This window comes from Sminthopsis crassicaudata, chromosome 3 (genome assembly GCF_048593235.1).
Source record: "Sminthopsis crassicaudata isolate SCR6 chromosome 3, ASM4859323v1, whole genome shotgun sequence".
Classification (NCBI taxonomy): Eukaryota; Metazoa; Chordata; class Mammalia; order Dasyuromorphia; family Dasyuridae; genus Sminthopsis; species Sminthopsis crassicaudata.
Window position 1 is genome coordinate 420,693,794 of NC_133619.1, and position 23,426 is coordinate 420,717,219.

A 23,426-nucleotide genomic window follows, 5' to 3' on the forward strand; every position below is an offset into this window, starting at 1 on the left:
CCTTGGCCAGAACTGTATTCCTTTCATACCCCTGATTCTTAGAATTTCTGCTTTATCAATAATAAAGATAACTAGTAATAGCTAACACTCACAAATAGCTTTGAAATTTGTGAAAAATATTATCCAAGAGTTATTAGGTAGAAAGAGGAATGAACAGAGTTCTACATTAACATACTCACTGAGCATGGAGAAAGCAAGGAAGGTCCCCCAAATGTTGTGTGAATTTCCTATGGCAAAGGTTTTGGGAGGATGTGGACCATAACTCAAGAGGATAGGGAAGCATGGATGGGTTGCAAACTGCATTACTGGAAAGAACTACTAAATTAATGAGATCATCCCATCTGATAATTGAGTGTTTATTTGATCATTTGTTTCTTTCAAGACTCAACTCGTTTTACCTTTGATATGATGACTTTGTCACACCTTCCTACCCAATTATCTCATTCATATGTATTTTATATAAACTTATCTGATGGGAGAGTGAACACTGAAATAACTATGTACAAACAAGATGTATATATAATTAGAAAAAATCTCAAAGGAAGGGACAAGCATTAAGGGAGATCTTAAAAGGTTTCTTGCAGAAGGTTTTCTTGCAAAGAAGACTTTGAGACTGAAGGAAGGTAGGGAATGCAGGAGTCAAAGATGAGGAGGAAAACATTCCAGGAATTTGGGACATCTTTGAAAATATCCAGAGCACTTACATGAATTGTCAGTTTTCATGAACAGCAAGAATCTAATTACACAATGCCTGTTATATAGTAGGTAACTTCTACTTGTTCCTTATCCTTCTAAGCTCATCATTTTACAAATGAAATGAGAAATGGTGGGGGGCAGCAGAATTTGGACCCAGAGAAGCTGAGAGTTGATATGGCCACAGAACTAATTTGTGGCAAAAGCAAAGACCTGAATATTAATCCAATGTTCCTTTCCACTGTATCATAATGTTTAATCATTACTTCAACTCCTATTTTTGGTAAGCACTTGACCAGAGCAATAAAAATGAACATAAAATTTTCTCCTAATTTCAAATTATCTTAAGAAAATTAAGAATCCTTAATTGTTAGTTACTCAATTGCTTCTATTTTGAGATAAGAATGCAGGAATATAGGAATTTATGATTAGCAGCCAAAGGTGCCTTGATTAACTAGCCACCAATGAAGTATTTCAGCTAATTATTTGCCTCTGCATGATAGAAAAAAAATTCAAAAATGGGTTTCATCAGAATATGTTTATGTCTCCCAAGCTTGATAATTTAGAAATCATCTACTACTCTGCACCTCTAAATTAGCTCCTAACCCTTGTATAGACAAAAAATTTGGACTTTTTAATAGAATATATAATTCTAAAGGAAAGAAAAGTTGGAAACAAAGAGCTTATTATAGAGGATAGTAAATTGTTACATTAAACACCAATCACATGTTTACTATCAAATGGCTGAATTGAAATTTCCTCCAACCTCCTTACTTTTTTGATATGTGAAATTATACTCAATGCATTCTTTTAACTTAAATGGGAATAATTCTGTCTCTTTTTAATTGCATGAAACATTTTCCACTCTAAGTTTTGATTCCAAAACCATATTTATATAAGTATTTATTTTTGTTTGTAATTTTATTCATTACTATTTATCTTTTCTGAAAAATAAGGTCTTTGCTTAGCTAATCTCTGAAGCTGATGCATATTAAATTGAGTTTTACTAGGAAATCACATTATGCTAACTTATGGAATTTCTTGCCCAATTCTTAGGGGGGGGGGAAATAGATTGTGTTTTGACGTTTTTTTGTGAGTTTGATTCCCATTTAAGTACCAAGTAGGTTAAAGGAGGTTTCAAATGATATGCCACCTATAAGAAGAAAAAAGTTCTATAAAATGATAACATTTCTTAACTGTTTTATCATTCTCAAAGATGATTCCTTGTTTGTGTATGTGACAGAGTGGAATCATGAATAGGAATGGAAAATTGTGCATAGACACAAAGGAATATTAATTAGGCTTCTGGGCATGAGTACAGTTATAATATAATGGACTTTCCCACTGTCACACTCTAAACACTAGAATTTTGAAAAAGATTATGGGGAAGAGGCTGCATAGGACTATTTATTTAACGTGACAATCTTTGCAGGTTGCCAAATATTTGCTTTGCAATATTCCCACTTTAAATATCATACTTTCCATCTCTCCTGCTCAGTGAAAAACAATTAGTAATATTCCATATTAAAATTAGATTGTAGATATTTTGCCTAAGCACAAAAAGAATCCTAGTGTTAGCCATGCATTAGTCCACATAACATTTAGTTCTAAACAATATTTTAGAGCAGCCCTCAGCAGGGGGCATCATAATTTAATAATAATAATAATAAATAATAATAATAACAATGCCCATTTAATAAACCCAGATGGACTTTTCACTTAAGATGAGAAGGTAGAGAACAGTCTAAATATATAAAAAATAAATTAGTTCAAAGTCATATGTGATATTAGAGAAACTACACTTAATGTACTCCTCTGAATTAAGTATTGTAATGTAAGTGATGGTGTAATAGATAGGAGGCTAGCCTTGTAGTTGATAAGTCCTGGGTTCAAACCTTGTCTTGGTTACACACTTGCAGTATAACATGGGGCAATGACTATAACACTATTAGAATGGCATATAGGTAGCATTCTAAGATTATACATTACAACCAATATACTAATTTGTGTCAAATGATGGAATTTCCCCATTGGAGTTCCCTATAGTAATGAAATTGAGTGCCATGAATAAAGCAACTATCTCCCCACTTTTAATCACCCTATCCCCCCCAAAGTGTTATTTTATTGTCCTTCCAGTGTTACCTTAAATTTTTATACCCCAATCATCTCATTAATTTATTTAGATTGTTTTCCATGACCATAAAGACTTTCCCTCTTCCACACATGTGAATATCATTCTTCAGTGATTATCCCAGACCCTATCTCCCCCATTATTCCTTTTTGAAAACTCCATCTTTCATAAAGTTTTAAGATAAGAAAAGTATATATTTTTTCAGTCCAAATTATAATTATTTACATGTCCTAACCTACTTTTACACTATAAACTTCTTGAAGGTAGGGACTTTGCTATTTTTAATCTCCAAGGCCTAAGATACTGGCTTGGATGTAGAAATTACTTACATTTACTAAATGAATGAACACATAAATATTCTTTTTGCTGAATCTTCATGATTTACTTTTCAATTCCTCAGTATTTTAAGGTATATATCATCTCATGAATGAGGGTAATCACATAGTGGTACAGATTGCTACTCATCTGATCTAAATAAATTAACTTGATATCTTTCACATATCAACTTTTTCTTTTGTAGTTACTATTTAAAATATATTTCAATATTTAATCATTTTTTGTTCATGTCTAAGGAAACTATGCTTGTTTTGTGATATTAGTCAAAGAAATCAATCACATTTTAAATAAAAATTGTAATTTACAGAAGGGAATTTAAGGCTTTATTGGCAACACAATATCATTTGGTAATTTGAATTTTTAGAACTTGCTTAGCAATTCTGTTTTTTTCAAAGATTTTTATAAGTAATAACCCATGCTGACTTACTATAGAATCCATATGTATGTATGGATACATAATAAATATTTATATTTATGTTTGTGTGTACATAATAAACATTTATATATACATATGGGTATGTGTACTTATAAACTAAGAATCCTAAAATTCTACTATTCACCAAATTTACTTTATTTGGGGATGGCAGGAAAGGGAATAAGCGGGTAGGAAGGTATTATTTTATATACTGAAGTTTTTCAGTGAATTAGAAATAAAATTACTTGCTTTTTAAAAGATTCACTAGAAGTGACATGATATACTTTTTTCTGAAGGAAATCTGATGTTCTTATCCTTCCTGAGTAAAGTGAATCAGTTAGAGAAATCTGAATAAAGAACAACTGAGGTGGTTACATCCCTTGTGATCCAATTCATAGCATGCAAAGAAGATATGAGAGAGGGAAAAAAAAAACCTTCAAATATTCTATCCAAAATAAACTTCCTTGCATTCTGAATGAATTCATATCTACTTATCTTTTATATTTTAATGCTGATTCCAGAAAAAATTCACCTTTCAACTTCAACATATAGAATGTACACAAAATATGGTGAAAATTAGAAACATTGAACTTGCAATGCTTTATAGTTAATTTTTAATGGCTAAGATCCATATTTTTTATCAATGCTTCTTATTTGCATATATAAAAATATTTGTTTTCTGAGATACAATTTTATTAAATTCAACTAGCTCATATTAATATGCACCAATTTGTCAAAATTCATCTTCTTATGAGGAGTGTGGTTATTAATAATATTTTATATTAAAAATTACAGGGAACTTTTGACAAATAAAGAATTGGTGAATTTTAGAATCCTGTAACATTGGGTTCATAATCCTTGTAATACCATTATTCTCTAATTGTTTTAAATAATGATCAGCTTAAATTTGATTATAGACTAAACTTTATATTTTTAAGGGCTTATGATTTGCAATCTAAATAAATAATTTTTGGCTGTGAAAAAATTCAGTTATTCTCTCTGCCTGTTCACAGTTTTGCCTATCCATTCACTAAAAGCACTTGGGCAATTTCCAGTGGATTTCTTTTGTAGAGAGAGGTAGTGAAGGTGACACATTCATTTTCTCAGCTATTCCTATAAAATTCAGTGATGTGAGGAATATTCTGAATAGAGTTCCTTATTCTACTTCTTTGTTTTTCTCTTAATGCTTTCCTCTATTAGGTACTCTCAGAGGCAATAAGCAGAATCTCACTTACCTTTGCTCTAGAAGGTCCATGTGATTTTGCAGCCATAGTACAACCACAAAGGACCATCACTTCAGTTTTTTACTTTATCATTTTCTTTCAGTGAAAGCCACTTTTATTACTTCTAGGAAAACACAAACAAACAAACAAATAAACAACAAACACTGGTTCTAAAGTGATATTTGTCCTTAGAAACAGAAAATGAACTATTATGAGTGTTGTTTGAGAACTGAGCACAATAGTAGGTGGAAGTAGGCTGAAAGTTACAACTGTTCTAAAGGACAATGTACTGTAGTTATTTGTTTACCACTAGAAACTGACTTGCTACCTACTTAAGGAAGCATTAAAATATGGAAGTCTTATTTCTTCTCCAGTAGGTGTTTAGATTATATCAAAATACTCCTGTGTACTACGTTTCCTTTTCATGCTAGGTTAGCATTGTCTTCAGTAAGAGTTCTTCTAATGATGATTATAATTTTTAAAGTGAGAGAACTTTATTTGAAACCTATAATTCTTTAGAAGACACTTACCCCCATCCCTTGCTTTTTTTAGTCTGTGAGCCAAATAAAATGCATTGCCTTAAAATATAAGGAGTGAAACATTATGTTAAAAACTTGTATTATTATTCTTTTTATTAATTCCTGTTTAAAAAAACAAAAAACAAAAACTATGTCAAACATGACAGTGCATTCCTTCTTAAAGAAATTTTGGTCTAGCCAGAGTTTAGAAGTAGTAGGGAAAAGGTGCTTGGCATAAAGATTTAACAGGAAAGAAAGCTATTTTAGAAGTCATTTGGGAACATGTTTTTGAAACAGGAAAAAACATACAATTGAGTTGATAATAGCACTCTGTAAAAATTACAGCCACTAAAATGGATATGCCATCTTTTTTTCACAGAGAACGTGTTGTCCTCAAGGTGCAGTTCTCACTTAAGCACTGCATAAAGCAGCCAGAAGCTTCTTCCTGAGATTTTTTTTTCCTTGCACTGGAAAATCTATTTTTAAACCATAGCCTAGACTTAGTCACTGGAGTAAATAATTAAAAATAAATTCTATTTGACATGTGCAAAATTAAAATAGTTCATGAAGTGCACCAAAGAATAGCATGCTTATTTCCTCAAAATAGTGATCCAACTTTGTCTCTTACTACTCTCCAAATGCAACTCTTTACACAAATAGAATAGTGACATATCATCTCCTATGCTCTTTCCTATAGCTAAGCTTAAATGGCGATCGTTTTGGCTGAACCTAATCAACATGTTGTTTTGTTTGTTTTGCCAAAAAAATGAAATTGAGCTCTTATTGGAGATCAATAACTTTTTAAACTGAAAATGAGCAGTAGATGTTTGGAGATAACTTTATAAAAATATACTGAATGCTAAAATTTAAATCATTTTGCCAAGTATAAATATAAATCTGATTACTGCTTTTATATATACTGTGTAAAACAATCCATTGAGTTGGAAGAATAGGTACATGACATATTCTAGTTAGTTTAACAATTTCATGGTATCTTTAATGATACATAGAATTTTAAGATATTTGAAAAACAAGACATGTTTTTGACAATCAAATCTAAATTTAAAGAGGCAACATTGCTAGCTTCATATAAATTAATATTCAATTTAATTTTAACAAGGTTTCATTAAAGACCAATTATGTATGGTACCATGCTTGGCATTACTAAAAATAAACATATAAAAACATTTTGTCTTCACAAAGCTTACATTTTATTGGTGACATACAATATATCTACTAATAAAGAAAAACAATATGGGAAGAATTTTAACAATAAAGAAAATATGTGGAAAAAATTAGTCAGGGTAGAAAAGGCTTCCTGTAAATGTATCGTTTGAACTGAGCCTTGTTCAAAATTAGGAACTCAAAGAGAAAGAAGAGAAAAATAAGTAGATTTTGTAGTTTGGAAGAAGTCTATGGCTGCAGTATGAAGGGGGATAATAGATTTTTTTTAAAGTAGATAAGAATCCAATTGCAGTGGACTTAAATTGTTAGTCTAAGAAGTTTATATTTTGCATTAGCAATAATATTGATCTATTGAAGATGCTTGAGTAAAGGAGTATTATCAGACTTATTATGTTAGGAAAATTAATTTAACAACTCTATAGGAGATGGGTTCAAGAAGAGAGAGATGTGAAGCATGGAGGCTAATTATTTCTATAGTCCTGGAGAGAGGTAATAAAGGCCAATTTAGATAAAAAGAGTGTGAAGGTAGAATTAAGAAAACTTATCAGCAGACTGATTATGAGAGCCAAGGAGGGGTCACTTGAGGGGAATATGGGAACAATGATATCATTCTAATACTGCTAGGTAACTTAAAAGGTAAATCCAACACACTCTTTTTAAAGCTTATAAAATCAAGACACATTAATAACTTGCTATTGTCACAAAGCAAGTTAGTGGCAGAGTTACAACTAGAAGCTTCTAATTTCAAACTTCCCTCCATTATAACACCTTAGCATATAAGCATTTTATAATAGCACACCCTTAATATCAGTCTGTGTTATTCTACTTAGAAATTATCTTAGGCATCCTCATATCCAATACTGTTAAAACCAAAATCTCTATTATCACACACATGCACATACATGCATACAGATACAAAAATTTTGTACTCCATTTGGTAATCCCTTCATTAAAAACATTTAACAAAAGCATATTGCAAAATGATGAAAGCATTTTGACATTCTGTTGGTGTCCTGTGTGATAGGAGGAATGAACTTTTACATAGTGAAGTCTATTTCCAGTTTTGTATGTGGGAAAGCTTTAAAGCTCATAGTTCAGATTAATTGGAGCTATGTTTTATTTCTGCATTACACTGAGCAATGAATTCTTTCCACATTAGATCCTATAAAGATAGAGTTCAATAGCTGAAATTTCAAAGGGTGTTTCAGGTTCCCTCCCACTTTTTTGCTAATTGGACTACAGCTTGGCCACTTGCCTCTTTCAAATAAAAGGAAAGTGACCAACAGCACCGGAAATTGGATAATTATGCCCACAATGGGAAAATTGCTTCTAAGGTTAAGCACTCGAATGCTAAATGAAATCCAAACTTTTATCTTGAAATTATATCTCTTTAATATTTATTCATTTTCTCAACTGAGAACATTTATTAGATAAGCACATAACCATACCAGGAATATGTTCTTTCCAGAGCAGTATTGGAAAAGCTGATTTTAGTCATCCTCAAGCTACAGAATTTAGGGAATTTTATATTTATTTGAATTCTATCATTTTGATGTTTGATTCCAGAAAAATGGGTATTTTATTTTTATCACAGAAGGATCCCAAGAAATTCACTATAGGCAGTTGAGTTGTGTTAAAACAAATATAAAAATTATTGAAGGAGGGATGTTGTAATTTTCAATTCAAGTCAACAGGTACCAAAGAGGGCTTGTAAAAACATCTGAGGTTAAGTTTTGGTTCTGCTATTTACTGTGGTTATACCATTGGATAAGTTATCCTTAGTTTCTCAATATAAATTTTCTTATATGAAAAATGTAGATGATAATACTTGTATCCAAAAGATTACTATAAAGCTTGTTTTAGAAAAAAAAATATTTAAAAATCTGTGACCAATATAAAACATCTTTATAGCTATATAAAAGTATATATCCTTGATTATCCTGAAACACTCTTTATTAGATTGATAGAATAAAGTGAATCTATGGCACCAGACTGAAGAGGGGTAGGATAAGCATTTGAAATAATATTACTAAATGGAATAATTGATTTAAAAATACCTTGTCATTAGATAAAAAAAAAGGAATGATTGTACAAACTTGGCAGAAGACTCTAGTAGTTATATTTGATAATTTCTGAATAGTAATTCTACAATAATGTTTTTATAATTCTAAAAACTTAGAGCAATCCTCAAATATACAACTGACGGAAGATTATTCACAAGCCATGAGATAACCCATATATTGTATGCAGCATGAGTCAGACATTTTCTAGAATTCTGGACTCTATAAAGTGACTGTATGAAGAATGGGCAGAAGTATTATAAGAAAATTCATTCAAAATAATAGAATTGTTAGATAGATAGTAAAAGAAAAGAATTAGTTTAATCAAAAAGACTGATTAATACTATATACTGCATAACTATTATGAAGTAGAAGGTTTTTTTCTCCTGTGAAGAAATAAAGGGGTTATATAGGCTTGTTTTGTGGAAGATTTTCCTAACAGTGTGACTCCTTTTTCTACTGCTAATTGTATAAATCTAAAAATTGGGAAACATTATTATCTATATATAAGATGGTTCAATATGGTCTTATGCTAAGAAGACTTACATGTTAATAGTTTGATCCCTAAAGATAAACACTTCATACCCATACTCTTGTGATTTCTTCAGTGGTGTCAAACTCAAATAAAAGTGGAGCCACCAATCCATATATAAAGTTCTCTTTTGGTTTCATATTGACTTTGATTTAAAATGTAATCTTATATATGGTTTATTGTATTTTCATTTATTTTTTAAATATATAATTACATTTTAATTCTGTTTGGGCTATATGTGGAGGTGGGGGGATGGGTTATGGGTTATGTGTTTGACACTTGTGATGTAGAGGATTCTGGGAGAGGAAATCCTCTATACCAAAGCAGTACAACAATTTTTGGCAACTTATATTTTCAGAGAGTTTGTATGTGGGCACTGAGACATTATATAATTTGCCCCTATTTATATAATTAGTATGTTTTAAAATTAGGCTTGAAAGTAGGTTTTTCTAGTGTTAAGCCCATTCTACCATCCATTCTGCCTGGTGTTTCTATTTACTATTTTTGCAAATATTTATGATAAGCCAAATATAAATTAACATTTATTTATATATTGAAGATCTCATTGTGTTGTTCATTAAGAATGACTTAAATTAGTTATTATATGCTATTTCATCCCCGCAGATGGGGTATTTTCCCCTTATTTTCCTTATTCTTCCAGTAATTTTTGGTTATCGAGACTTTAATACAATGAGAGATTTTCAAGAAAAATTCCTTTTAGACTTGTTTGGTTTCTAATGCCTTACCATAAGGAACAGAAACACTTACTCTAGGTTCACATACCTGGTTTCTAGTGTCTCCAGAGATAGCTAGGGAGAACTGTAGATAGATAACTGGTTCTAAAGTCATGAAGACCTGAGTTGAAATTCAGCCTTAGACATACTTAGGAGCTGTGTGATCCCGGTAAATCACTTAACTCAGTTGTATATGGGGAATATTAAAAGAAACAACTTTCTAAAGTTTTTATAAGAATTAAATGAGATAATATTTGTTATGCCCTGGACAAGTCATTTAACTTTGTTTGTTACAATTTCCTTATCTATAAAATAATTTAGAGAAAGAAATGGCAAACCATTCAGTTATCTTTGCCAAGAAAATTTCAAATGGGGTCACAAAGAGTAGGACACAACTAAAAAGAATGAACGACCACAAATGCATTAATAGAAACTTAATAAATGCTTACTGTCTTCCACAAAAGGAAGAAGATGAAGTAGAAGGAGGAAGAGAAAGAGAGAAGGAATCTTAGAGAGAGACAAGAAGGAAGGAAGTTAAGGAAGGAAGAAAGGAAAGAAGGAAGGAAGGAAAGAAGGAACGAAGGAAGGAAGGAAGGAAGGAAAGAAGGAAGGAAGGAAGGAAGGAAGAAGGAAGGAAGGAAGGAGCAAAAACAAACAAAAAAAAAAAAGAAGAAAGAAAAAGAAAGAAAATCATAGCATCTTAGATGACTATAAAGTGTGCCAGAACAGAATGAAAACCATTTTTTCTCTCAAATTCAACAAAACTATTAACACATGAAAAGTTAGGCTGCATCATATATCTGTTTATAGTGGTGTCAGAGCCTACCACCTGATGAAATTGTGGTATACAGTTATGGAATGCATGAAAGGATTGGTGTCCAGATAGAATGTACTAAAATGTGGGGCAGCTAGCTAGGTGGTGCAGTGGATAGAGTACTAGCCCCTGAAGTCAGGAGGACCAGAGTTCAAATGAGATCTTAGATATTTAACGCTTCCAGCTGTGTGATCCTGGACAAGTCACTTAACCCCAATTGTCTCAAGGAAAAGGAAAAACAAACAAACAAACAAACAAACAAAAAAAGACATAAAGAAATATACTTGTAATGGGCCAGAACTCTGAAACAAGAATTCTTACATGGTATTAACTCGGGGGACATGATAAGACAATGACTAGCTAGTTTAGCATGGTAATTAATAGTTTTCTAGTTCAGTATATGTACTTAGTACTTAATATAGTTCTACAAGATTGAAACCTATTCTACAAGATTCACACCCATGATGATGCAATTATAATAGAGTATATAAGCTGGGACAAACTCAGCCAGAGACATTCATTCCATCTCCCACCTTTATGGTGGCTGAAGGCTGGACCACAAGCCCTCCAACTCAGACATTATTCCATCTCCCACCACTGTGAGGGACTCACACCAGACTCAAGGAAAACACAGGAGTAGAGGCTGGAGCACAAGGTCAAGGACTAAGACAGATTTCAAGACAAAGACTAGCATGATGGTCCTCCTGCCTCCCCCACAGAAATCAAGACACATTCTGGAGGATCTCCAGAAAGCTAGCCCAGGCCTCAGGCAAGGAAACAGACTGTGAAGGAGACAATAAAATATTTTGGGGCTTTATCTCTGGCTATTCTCATGGTGATTACTCTGCTGAAATAAAGGCTGGTCAAAAGATCTCTGAAGAACCAACCAGAACAGTACATATACTAAAATGAGAAAGTCTTTTTTAAATTGCTCTTTATAGAGGGGAGAAGATTGAGAGGAAAAAAAAAGAAAAAAAAGAAAGTATATTCCCTTCAATATTCTTTCAAAGCCTAAATATAAAAGAATAAGATGGGATTTTTTCACTATTCAAAAAGGTGATTTTTTTTTTCCCTATCTTTCCTTGTGCTCTATGTAAGGAGGAAAGGACAAATGTTTACATGAATAAAGGACACAATTAAAATTTATCATTTTAATAAAGTTAGAATTTATAGTCAAATTTTGATATAACAAAATATTGTCTTAAAATGATTCCTAAATTTGAATTTTTCCTCAAAAATCATACACAAATAATTGCTTTATTCTCATAAGCTCTAAAGATATAGATTTAGAAGGAACTGAGCCATTAAAAAAAGGAAATTTCTTCTGTGCTCAGGAAAAGGAAGGGTAGACCAAATGAGGGAAAAAATCTCTGTGAGAGCTGGAAACCATTAATCATCTGTGAAAATCAGGAAAAAGTTGACTGGGCTAATGATCATTAAAGCCTGAGGACCTGTAAAAGTATAATTTACTTTGAGAAAAGGAAAACAAAGCAATCATTAACAAAGAAAGTTTCCTAAATCTGAGTTCCAGGTATATATGGTGATTTCTGAGTAAGGGATTTGGTTAAAAATCAAGAATCAAGATTTTTAAAAATTATGAGTTTGGGGAATTAAGAAGCAGATTAGTAAATTGCAAGCAGTTTGATTTATGTGATGGTCAAAATATTAGTATTTATGTAACTATGTCACTATAATTTTAATGTAGATTAAAGATCATAATTTTGATGTAGATGTGATTGTATATCATTATTATCTCTTCTGAATTTATATGCTACAAAATTTTCATCATATATAAAAGTTCTATCTTTTTTAAGGACAATGAAAGAACAGGTCAAATCTTGGTATGCTTTATGCATGCCTGAACCTTGAATTATTATAATAGTTTCATAGTTGCAGAGAAGTTTAAAAACGTAAGATATTTTCCAATTTTCTTAAACCTTGTGGTTCCATTTTAAGAATAAAGAGAAAATTTAAAACAAGTTCTCTCATGCTCTATTTTAACATCAAATAGAACTTTAACTGCAACTTAACTAAGATAGAAATTAAAACAAAACAAAACAAAATTAAAAAAAAAAAACCTGCTACTTGATTCTATTTTGAGGAAACAAAACTATAATAATGTTTATATGATTCATGAGGCTGACATGTAGGGAGATAAAATGACAAATAAGTATTACAACCACTGATATGGAACAAAAAAAATAAATCACTTCTGGGAGTAAGGGAAGCTTTTACCTTATTAAGATGTCAGTTTCTTGGCTAAGCCAATTCAACTGAGGACACTGAGTACTCCAGTTAAGTAGCATCAATGTCCTGACTTCAGTCTGTCTCATTATTACCTAAATTTCACCTTGAGATTCAATTGTAGCTTTTGAATTTCACAAAGTATTCTCTGAAACCTTGCTGTGAGAAGATAATAATTTAACCAGATTTTAGAGAATTAACAATGAAAGAGTTGAGGGATAGCAAATATATTCATGTTCCAAATGTGGAACAAACTAAAAATGGGAGAAGCAAAGTGCAAAATGATACAATTAAAAACTGCTTGTTAGGAGGGAATGAACCAAAAAACCAGGAACCTGAAAAAAAGATAGAAATGAAAATTATTATTTCTCCAATGGCAATATTTTGAAGAAATTTCCCTTAAGTTTAGAAATACTGAAAATAAATGATGTACCATAATGCTATCCCTTCTCATATAGCCTTCTCTAGTTAGAGAATACATAATATACCACAATGTAATCCCTCCATTGGAAAAGTTTTATGAAGTCCAACATCAAAAGCAGACAGAGCAGAACTAGTATTGATAGCCACTGAATGGATGGGAGAATTTTTATACATGTGTTTTCCACTTTGCTTTCAAAGCCCTATCTTTGTTAATAATGCACAACATAGAGAATGTAAAGGTAAGAGATCTTGCTTAACAGTCTTTCTTCAAATTTTGCATAGCATGCATAGAGAGGCTTGGGTAATTAGATGGCACAGTGGATAAAGTGTTGGTCCTGGAGTCAGGAAGACTCATATTTCTGGGTTCAAAACTGCCTTCAGACATTAGCTGTATGACCCTGGGCAAGTCACTTAACCCTCTTTGCCCCAGTTTCTTCATTTGTAAAATGAATGGGAGAAGGAAATGGCATAATACTATCTTTTCTAGCCCTTTGTGTATTATTGAAAATTGTTCTCAAAAATGTTCAGCACTGATCTGAAAAACAACTTTGAAAGACTTAAGAGATCAATTAATGTATTGAGTACATGTGGTGATTCACGTTACCCATCCTGAACGGTGTTGGACACCAGGCGCAAAAAGTGGCATTTGTTTAAATAAAATCAAAATTGGTTGGAATAGTTTACAATTTCACCAATAATTAGCAATATACTATTATATTGAAACATCCTCATGTTTTAAAGTTACATTTGTAGACATCAACATAGCATTGTTTGGAAGAACCATTTGTTGTCTAAATGGTTTTATAGTTGTTGTTTTTTTCTTTTTGGTTCTTTTTCAAAGACTTCAAAAGTTACATAACTTTCAAAATTGAATTCAAAATTGAAAAATAAAAAATCATAAACTTGATAGAGAAGTAAAGGACTCAGAAAGCAGAATTTTTTGTGTGTTTTAAAATACTGAAAGATGTAATTAATGAAGGTATTTCTTTAAAAACAAATGAGAAATAGAGAGCTGGCTTTGGCATCCAGAAGATCTTGATTCAAGGCTCCACTGATATAAACTAGCTGTGTTCAAATCAAAAGCCTAAGACGATAAACTATAACTAATGACCTGTTTTACAGAGGGCATTTTCTCACTTGATAGTCTGTTTATCAGTCTGCTCACATAGGAATATATCTAGTCATTATACTTTACCTTTTTCAAGTGTCACCTATGGCCTTTTTATTTCTGGAAGTCAAGATGAGATTTAACATTGGTTGTCTTCCAACAAAAAGCCTTAGTGAAACAGAAGCATAAGTCAACTCTCCTTGGCTCTAATAACCTAAAAAAATATTGCCTCTTCCTCAATCAATCACTTATTGTCTTTAACGCAGTACCTCTCCTTTCCTCTTCCCCATTTCATGAATTACAATGGACCAACCAGGCACCTATGGAACTTGAACTTGTCAGGTCAACAAATAATAAAGGACAGTTGATAACAAAGTCTGTAGTATATGTGGCTCATTTGAAGGGCTGGGGAAAGGGTTCATGACAAGGCCAATATTCCTTGCATTGGAGTCTGGTACATGTTGCTGATTTCCAAGGATTTTAGTTAATAAAAATAACTTTTAGATGATTAGGCAAATTAAGGTATTAAGAAGTCAGTTTATGAACAGGTAAATGTATCAAAATGGTCTTCAAATCCTTGCCAGTTATTCATTTTACAAGCAAGTAAGTTCAAGTTCTTAGTCCCTTTACTTATCAAGAAAATTGAAAACTAGTATGGCAGAAAGTAGGCATAGACCCATACTTAACACTGTGTACCAAGATAAGGTCAAAATGGATTCGTGGTCTATATATAAAGAATGATACTATAAACAAATCAGAAGAACATAGGATTTGTGGAGGAAGGAATTTATGACCAAAGAAGAAATAGAGATCATTATCTATAATAGATACTTTTGATTATATTAAGTTAAAAAGTTTTTGTACAAACAAAACTAATGCAGAGAAGATTAGAAGGGAAGCAATAAACTGGGAAAACATTTTTATACCCAAAGGATCTGATAAAGGTTTCATTTCTAAAATGTATAGAGAATTGACTCAAATTTATAATAGTTCAAGCCATTCTTCAATTGCTAAATGGTCAAAGGACATGAATAGACAATTTTCAGATTAAGACATTGAAACTATTTGTAGCCACATGAATAAATGCTCCAAATAACTATTGATCAGAGAATTGCAAATTAAAACAATTCTGAAATATCACTACACATCTGTCAGATTGGTTAAGATTACAGGAAAAGATAATGATGAATGTTGGAGGGGATGTGGGAAAACTGGAAAACTGATACATTGCTGGTAGAACTGTGAACGGATCCAACCATTCTGGAGAGCAATTTGGAACTATGCTCAAAAAGTTAACAAACTGTGCATACTCTTTGATCCAGCAGTGTTTTTACTGGGATTATATCCCAACAAGATCTTAAAGGAGGGAAAGGGACCCACATATGCTAAAATGTTTGTGGCAGCCCTTTTTGTAGTGGCTAGAAACTGGAAACTGAATGGATGCCCATCAATTGGAGAATGGCTGAATAAATTATGGTATATGAATGCTATGGAATACTATTGTTCTATAAGAAATGACCAGAAGTTGACTTTAGAGAGGTGTAGAGAGACCTACATGAACTGATGCTATGTGAAAACTAGGAGATCACTATAAATGGCAACAACAAGACTATACAATGATTAATTCTGATGGACGTGAATCTCTTCAACATTGAGATAATTCAAACCAGTTCCCTTTGTGCAGTGATGAAAAGAGTCATCTACACCCAGAGAGAGAACCATAGGAACAGAGTGTGGAACACAATCTAGCATTCTTACTCTCTCTGCTGTTATTTGCTTACATTTTGTTTTCTTTTTCAGTTTTTCTTTTTCTTCCTTCTTGATCTGATTTTTCTTGTGCAACAAGATAATTGTATAAATGTGTATACATAATAAAAAAAAAATGGGGTAGATTAGACAGTCTCTAATGTCTGTTAATTGTATTTTATGATTCATAGGAAATCCCCGTACATGTTTTATAAACCACTTTTCTTTTTATTTTAAATTAAATCCATGTGCATATTAAGGGAAATTTAATCCTCATGTTTTAAAGTAACATATGTAGAACTCATCATAGCATAACTATTTGTTATCTAAATAGTTTTATAGGTTTTTCTAAATTTCTTTTTCTAAATATTGAAAAATTACATATGATTTCACAATTGAAAATGTCATTAACCCATTAGAAAGGTAAGGAACTCAGAATTTAGAATGACATAAAAAGATTGTTTTGAAGATAGCCAACATGGAAATTTGCTTTAATTATATGTTTATGACATTTTTTTTACTTGTGTTCTCCATCAGGAAAGGGTGGAATGGGAGAAAGAGAAGGTTAATTCTGGCTGCTAAAAGCAAACAAAGCATTAAAAATAAAATAAAAGTAAAGGTACTCTGGAGTTAGATTGTAAAAACCTTGAAAAGACAAATTTAGAAGTTTTGTATTTTGTCCAAATGACAGTGAAAAACTAATGAAAGTTTTTGAGCTAGAGAATGATGTGATGCAATTATACTTCAAGAATAAAAAATTGGGATCAGCTTGGAAAAAAAAATAAAGACTGGGAAACTCTAGGCAGGCAAATCATGTAAGACACATTTGTAATAATTTGTTCAGGCCAGAAATGATGAGTATGAATGAAGAAAATAGACAAACAAATGAGATGTTAAGTATTAAAATCAACAAGATTTAGCAATGAATGGGAAATAGGGATGTAAATGAAGTATGAATGATAATTTCTGGGTTTTGAACCTCACTGAAGTATAAAAATAGCACTGTTCTGTCTAGGAAAAGGGAATACAGAAGAAGTGCTAGGATTAGGAAAATAGAATTATGGGGGGAAATAAGTCATGTTTTGAAAATATTTGTTTTGATATGCCTAAGGCCCATTAGTCATTAAAAGATACAGGACCTAATCTCAATAGATAAATGAAGGTTGGGTATGTAGATTTTGGAGTTCTTTGCAGAGAGATAAATTCCTGCTATCTTATACCTCCTATGTCAATTGTATAAAAACACTGATTGTTATTTCTAAAGGATCTTTATACTTGCATTCAAGAGCTTGAAATAGCATCTTAATCATTGGGGAAAAGTTAAAATTTGCCCTGGTTTTATGCTAATTATTTTATTATGTGTCTTTGAAATATGTTAAGAATAAAAATGTCCAACTATTTGATATATTTTACTCCCCAATCATTTTGGATAAATTGAAATTTTTTCCTTTATCGGACAATAAAAAATAAATTGTGATCAATGGGCATTAATAACATTGTATTCTAGGAACTGATGTCTTTAAAAAAAAAAGTTGATAAGTTTAAAAAGATTCAGGATGTAGTTGTGAGGGCCAGAACTCTGAAAAGGTGTACTTGAATCTCAGCAGGGAACTTATAGTTAAGCACCTACTCACTGTCAGAAAATGGTTCTTTAAACATATACTTAATGTGATAACAGTATGCTCAGTGTGTTGTAGTAATGGAACTGAAGTATTTAAGGGCTGGGAGAACTGGGAATTGGCCTATCAGCCACAGACACAGAAAAGACTCTGGACTCATCTTTGAGCATCTGCCTGAGTCTCCTGCCTTTATGACTCCTCCACTAAGACCAAGGACTTGAGCTGATGCTAAGGTCCTCCAGAAAGCTATACCAGACATTTTACATAGTTATAACAGACTAGATCAAGGGTATCAAATAAAATTTGAAGGCAACTTGAGGTATTAAGTATATTCACAAGATTTCAAGGGTCCTGGAAATGTACTAGTATGACTTGGATAAAGAGACTTTATTATCCTCCACATTAAACCAGTTGAAATCCTATTTAACAATTGGGATCTTCAAATGTCAACTCCTCAATGAGGAGTTATCCTGATTTCCTCAGGAAAAAAAAAAGGTTTTACTTTCTTTGCTCTAATTATTCCCATAATATCTCCCTCCTCAAATACTTCAGACCATTATACCTTGCATTATAGTCATTTGTTTATATTTCTTAGTTACCCCATTAAAGTATAAACTTTTGTGTCATTTGAATTTATCTCATGCCGTATAAATAGAAGAGCTTAATAAATGCTAACTGAATTGAACTATAAAATAGAAACTTCTGAATTGTTCTCAAAATATGTAATGAAAGTTAAAATGTCTGATGCCTATCACTGTTAAGAATTATAGCAATAACTCATGGAAGTCTAATTGGGGTAAAAGTAAAGGCTTAGTGAAGAAACAAAATCTATGCAGAAAACAATGGAAAAATGTTAATAAAGTAGATATTATAGCCAGTAGCCAAATCTACTGCTATGAGTGTCAATCTATTAGACAAAGTGGATCAGAGAAACTGAGAATTCAAAGAACTGGGATGGTTTCTATAGAGCAAGACTTTTCCTACTCTTTTTTTTTTTTTTTTTTTGCCAAGAAATTTTTATATGACCCTGGATATAAAGATATATCACAGTGGCTGGCATGCAATTCAAACATTTACTGATAATAAATCATAAATTCACGACCCCCACATTCAGTTATGAGACTACATACGGGGTTTCAACCCACAGTTTAAGAAACTGGGCTGTAGAGAATGTACATTTAAAACTATTTAAATGTGGTCTGACCTGACATGGGAAACAGTGGATCCTTTTTCACTATAAGATGATAAGCAGTTGGATTTTAAATTTAAAGGGACTCCAGCAGCTATAAAGTATAACCTCTTATTTTAAAAGAATAAAACAGACCTATGAAGTTAAGTGACTAGTAGTGAACTGAAGATCCAGGAGTAAAATTCACATCAACTCATTCAAAATCTAGCTTTCTTTGAGACTTAGAGGTCTTCAAGCAGAACCTGGATGAATATCAGTTAGGAATATATTGAAAGGGATTTTTGTCAGGGAGAAGATTTAACAGGTCCCATATATATTAGAGTTTAAAATTCCATGCATGTGATAAAAGAACATTCAACACATTCATAATGATGATGGGTAAAATAACACAGAAGGAACCAAAATTATTTCATCAAGCTTACACATAATAAATGGTAGAGCCAGAAATAGAACAGAGATTTTCTGACTAAATATTTTGCTAGCATACTTTGTATCTTCCATAGTAATTATGAATAATAGGGTTTGATGATTATAAAGATTAGGAAAAAGGAGTTAAACTTTAAACTTAGTGATTCAGGATAATATGCAAAGTTTTTTTTTTTTATTGTAATCATGATTTGTTAGATTATATATATATGATGAATTCTTATCTATAAATTTCTTGCTACATAATTAAAATTTTCTTTTGGGACAGCATATCTAATACCCTATAAAAATCAGATGTAAGTACTGTGCCAAACAGATAATTGAAATTGAAACTAGAATTGAAAATAAAAACTTGAAGGAAGTTAAAATTTAGAAGGAAGCTAGACTCAATAATTATATACTAGCATTTTGTTATAAATGAAAATAAAGCTGATAGATTAAAACAATATATCATATATACAGTAGTCAATATTTTAATGATAATAGTAAAATAATGATAAAAGTAACCTTTATTGTGCTTTAAAATTTTCAAAACATTATATATATATATCATTTTAGGTCATGACTGTTGGTTAAAAACATATCTTCAAAGCAGCTTCAAGGAGACCCAAGGAAAGATATGGTCTGAATCTGGAGACAACTGTAAGTATGAGAAAACTAAGTAACTACAGAGTAAAATGTAAGATAAAGTAACAGCAACCTATTAAAATACTGAATTGCAAAAATATCATTTTATTATATTCTCCTGTAAAAGCATGTGTTTGATTTTTGTTGCATTATTTTTACATTTTTATATGATTTCCTGACTCTTTTAGCTTAGCTCAATCTCTATATTAAAAGGACCAAAACAAATATTGCTGATAGAAGAAAAAGGAAGAAAAAACTTTTCTCATTTGAACAATTACCAACATTAGAAGATAAGGACCTTCAGTAGGTCAGTGACATTTTTTTTCCTATTCATTAATACTGTGCTGTCATTGCAAGAGATGATGAAAGCAATATAATATATAAATGTGGAAAAACAATTTAACTACATGTTCTACTAATACTGTCCCCATAGCAACACTAATAACAGGTTGCATGATAGGAATTGGTTTGAATTTTATATAGCCCAGTGGCTAGTAACAGATATCTTTCCTAGATAATATTTTCTTCTTTCTTGTACATTTATACTGACTCAATTGAGATGCCATTCCTTGGCAAGCTTTCCCTTGTTCTTCTAATATTAATACTCACTTCTTCCTCAGTTTATGTTATGTCAGTGATTTTTTTTTTGTTTTGAATCCTCAATATTTATCAAAGTAACTTGAAAATAATTAGCATTTAATAAATGCTTATAGTATTGAATTCAATATATAGATATGCTAAATATAGATAAGTATAAATATCAGATATTTTTAGTTTAATAGAATGATCCATACTCTCTTTGACTAGGATACTCTATGCAGGGAACTCAAACTATTTTGGTTTTCCCTGAAATTATGATCTATTTTTAAACAAGATTTCACTAAATTTCAGGTGCTGTACTAGGAGAGAGAGGGAAGAGAGTGTAACAGAGACAGAGAGAAATGGGGGAGGGGGAGGGGGATGGGAGAGATAGGCAGACAGACAGAGAAACAAATAGAGAGACATACAAGGAGATAGCAACAGAGATGGGTGGAAGGGAAGAAGGAAGAAAAAAGGAAAAAAAAGAAAGAAAGAAAAGGAAGGAAGGAAGGAAGGAAGGAAGGAAGGAAGGAAGGAAGGAAGGAAGGAAGGAAGGAAGGAAGGAAGGAAGGAAGGAAGGAAGGAAGGAAGGAAGGAAAGAGAGTATAGAGGTGGATAGTAGTATGAAGGATTGACATAATTTTTTATAAATTCTTCATAGAAGATTTATACAACACAGGAAGATATTAATAGTTCCCTTGAGTTTTTATGTGAAATACATTTGTACCAATAATGTCCATTTTTTTCTCCTTCACTCTCACCACATGACAGGCCCAACTTTTCTTTTCAGTACATGCAGTGACTAATGTGGGAAATCAAGTAGCATGTTTATAGAATGCTGGGTTAGATTCAAGATGACCTAAGTTCAAATATGCCCTGATACTTAATTAGATAGATAGATAGATAGATAGATAGATAGATAGATAGATAGATCTATCGATCACCTTGGGCAATATATTTAACTTCTGTTTCCCTCAGTTTTCTTAACTGTAAAATGGGGCTAATAACAGTGCATACTTCACAAGTTCATTTTGAGGATTAAAGAGATAATTTTTGAAAAGTGCTTAGCATGTTGCCTGGCAAATAGTAAAGAGTATATGAATGTATAATCTCCCCTTTCCAAGCCACTCATCTGCCCTTAATAATAACTCATCTGCCCTTAATAATAGTTCTAGATTACATATGCCCAAGCATATATCCATTGTTCTTTGGATCACTCATAATTATGATTTTTCTGAGATCCAGTTATTTTATGATTTCTAACTTCTCAGAAAGTAATTTTGTAGTTGTTTTAATGGGCTTTTATCCAAGAAACTGATCAGATACATTTGAAATTTCTCAAATGTGATCCTAGTTGATTCTGAGATCTCTTTGTCTATCCTAAGTAGTCAGTCCTAATGATATGTATTAAGAATTAACTTGTTACCCATTTAACTGTAATGATGTTAATAACGTACAATTTTCTTCCACTTGATCTTATGTAAATATAGATAAATTCATGACTCATAAAAATTCTAAAACAAAATATATTACCCCATTTACTCATATAATTTATAGAGAAATCAGTCAATAAACATGTATTAAATTCTTACTATGTGTCAGGCACTGTACTAAACACTGGGAATGCCAGAAGCAAAATTCACAATCTTGTGGGGGAGGCACAAACAAATATGTAAAAGCAAGCTATATATAATATAAATAAATCAAAAAGAGAGTGAAGGCATTAGAATTAGTGGGACTAGGAAAGAGATCTTGTTGAACATGACATTTGGTAGAGATGAAAAGGGGTAGTCAAAAATTGGTGAATGAGCTAATAGAGAGATGTTGAAAATAAGAGAGAGTTTAGGGATCTAGAGAGGGCAATACATTGGAGAATATATATCTTGTTTAGGATAACAAGGAAGCCAATGCCATTGGACAAAAGAATATTTGAAAAGTGTGAGAAGACTAGAAAAGTGTAGGAGGATTCAGTTAGGAAGGGTCTTGAACAGAGGATTTTGTATTTAACCCTGGAGAAAATAGATAGCTACTGGAATATGATGAATATTTAGAAGGTCATTTTGTGTGGACATAATTGTGCATTGATGGACCTGTGCATTGATGACTGAATGGAGAACAGATTGAACTGGGGAGAGATTCAAGGCAAACAAATCCAACAGTAGGCTATTAAAATAGTGCCATGCATGAGATGTGGAGACATGTAGCAGAGACATGTGTCAGAGGAGTGAAGAAAGCATATTTGAGAGCTCTTGCAAAGTTTTAATCAATAGATCTTGTCAACAGATTGGATATAGAGGGTGAGAAATAATGAGGAGTCAATAATGACACTGACATTGTGAACCTGAAGGAGTGGGAGAATGATGATGCCCTTGACAGCAAAAAGGAAGTTAGGAGGGAAGCAGGGTTTAGATCAAAATTAATAATAATAATAATAATAATAATAATAATAATAATAATAAACAATAATAATGAATTTGGTGTTGAACATGTTGGGTTTAAGATGCTTATCAGGTAACTTATTTGAGATGTCTGAAAAGCAATTACAGGTGAGATTGGAGTTTAACAGAGGGAGTAGAACAAGATAGGTAGATTTAAGAATGCTCAGCATAGAGATAGTAATTAAATCCACAGGATAGATGCAATCTTCAAGTGAATTAGGATAGAGGGAAAAGAAAAGACACAGAACAGAACCCTATGGAATACTTATAGGTAGAGGGCATAATATAGAAGAAGATAATGGATGAAGGGTAGAGATGGGAAGTTGTCTGCTAGGAAAAATCTGAGCTAGTGTTGTCATAAAAACCTAGAAAGAAAAAGTATCAAG

The 23,426-nt window shown here is 31.9% G+C and overlaps 1 protein-coding gene across 1 annotated transcript in view; it reads left to right on the forward strand.

Annotated features, from left to right (window-relative positions):
* Positions 1-23,426, forward strand: part of CALCRL (calcitonin receptor like receptor) — a 121,259-nt gene that overhangs the window by 43,877 nt on the left and 53,956 nt on the right. The window contains exons 3-4 of the mRNA XM_074302909.1: positions 19,955-20,038; positions 20,212-20,330. The gene's annotated coding sequence lies outside the window, so the exon portion shown is untranslated. The remainder of the gene's footprint in view (positions 1-19,954; positions 20,039-20,211; positions 20,331-23,426) is intronic.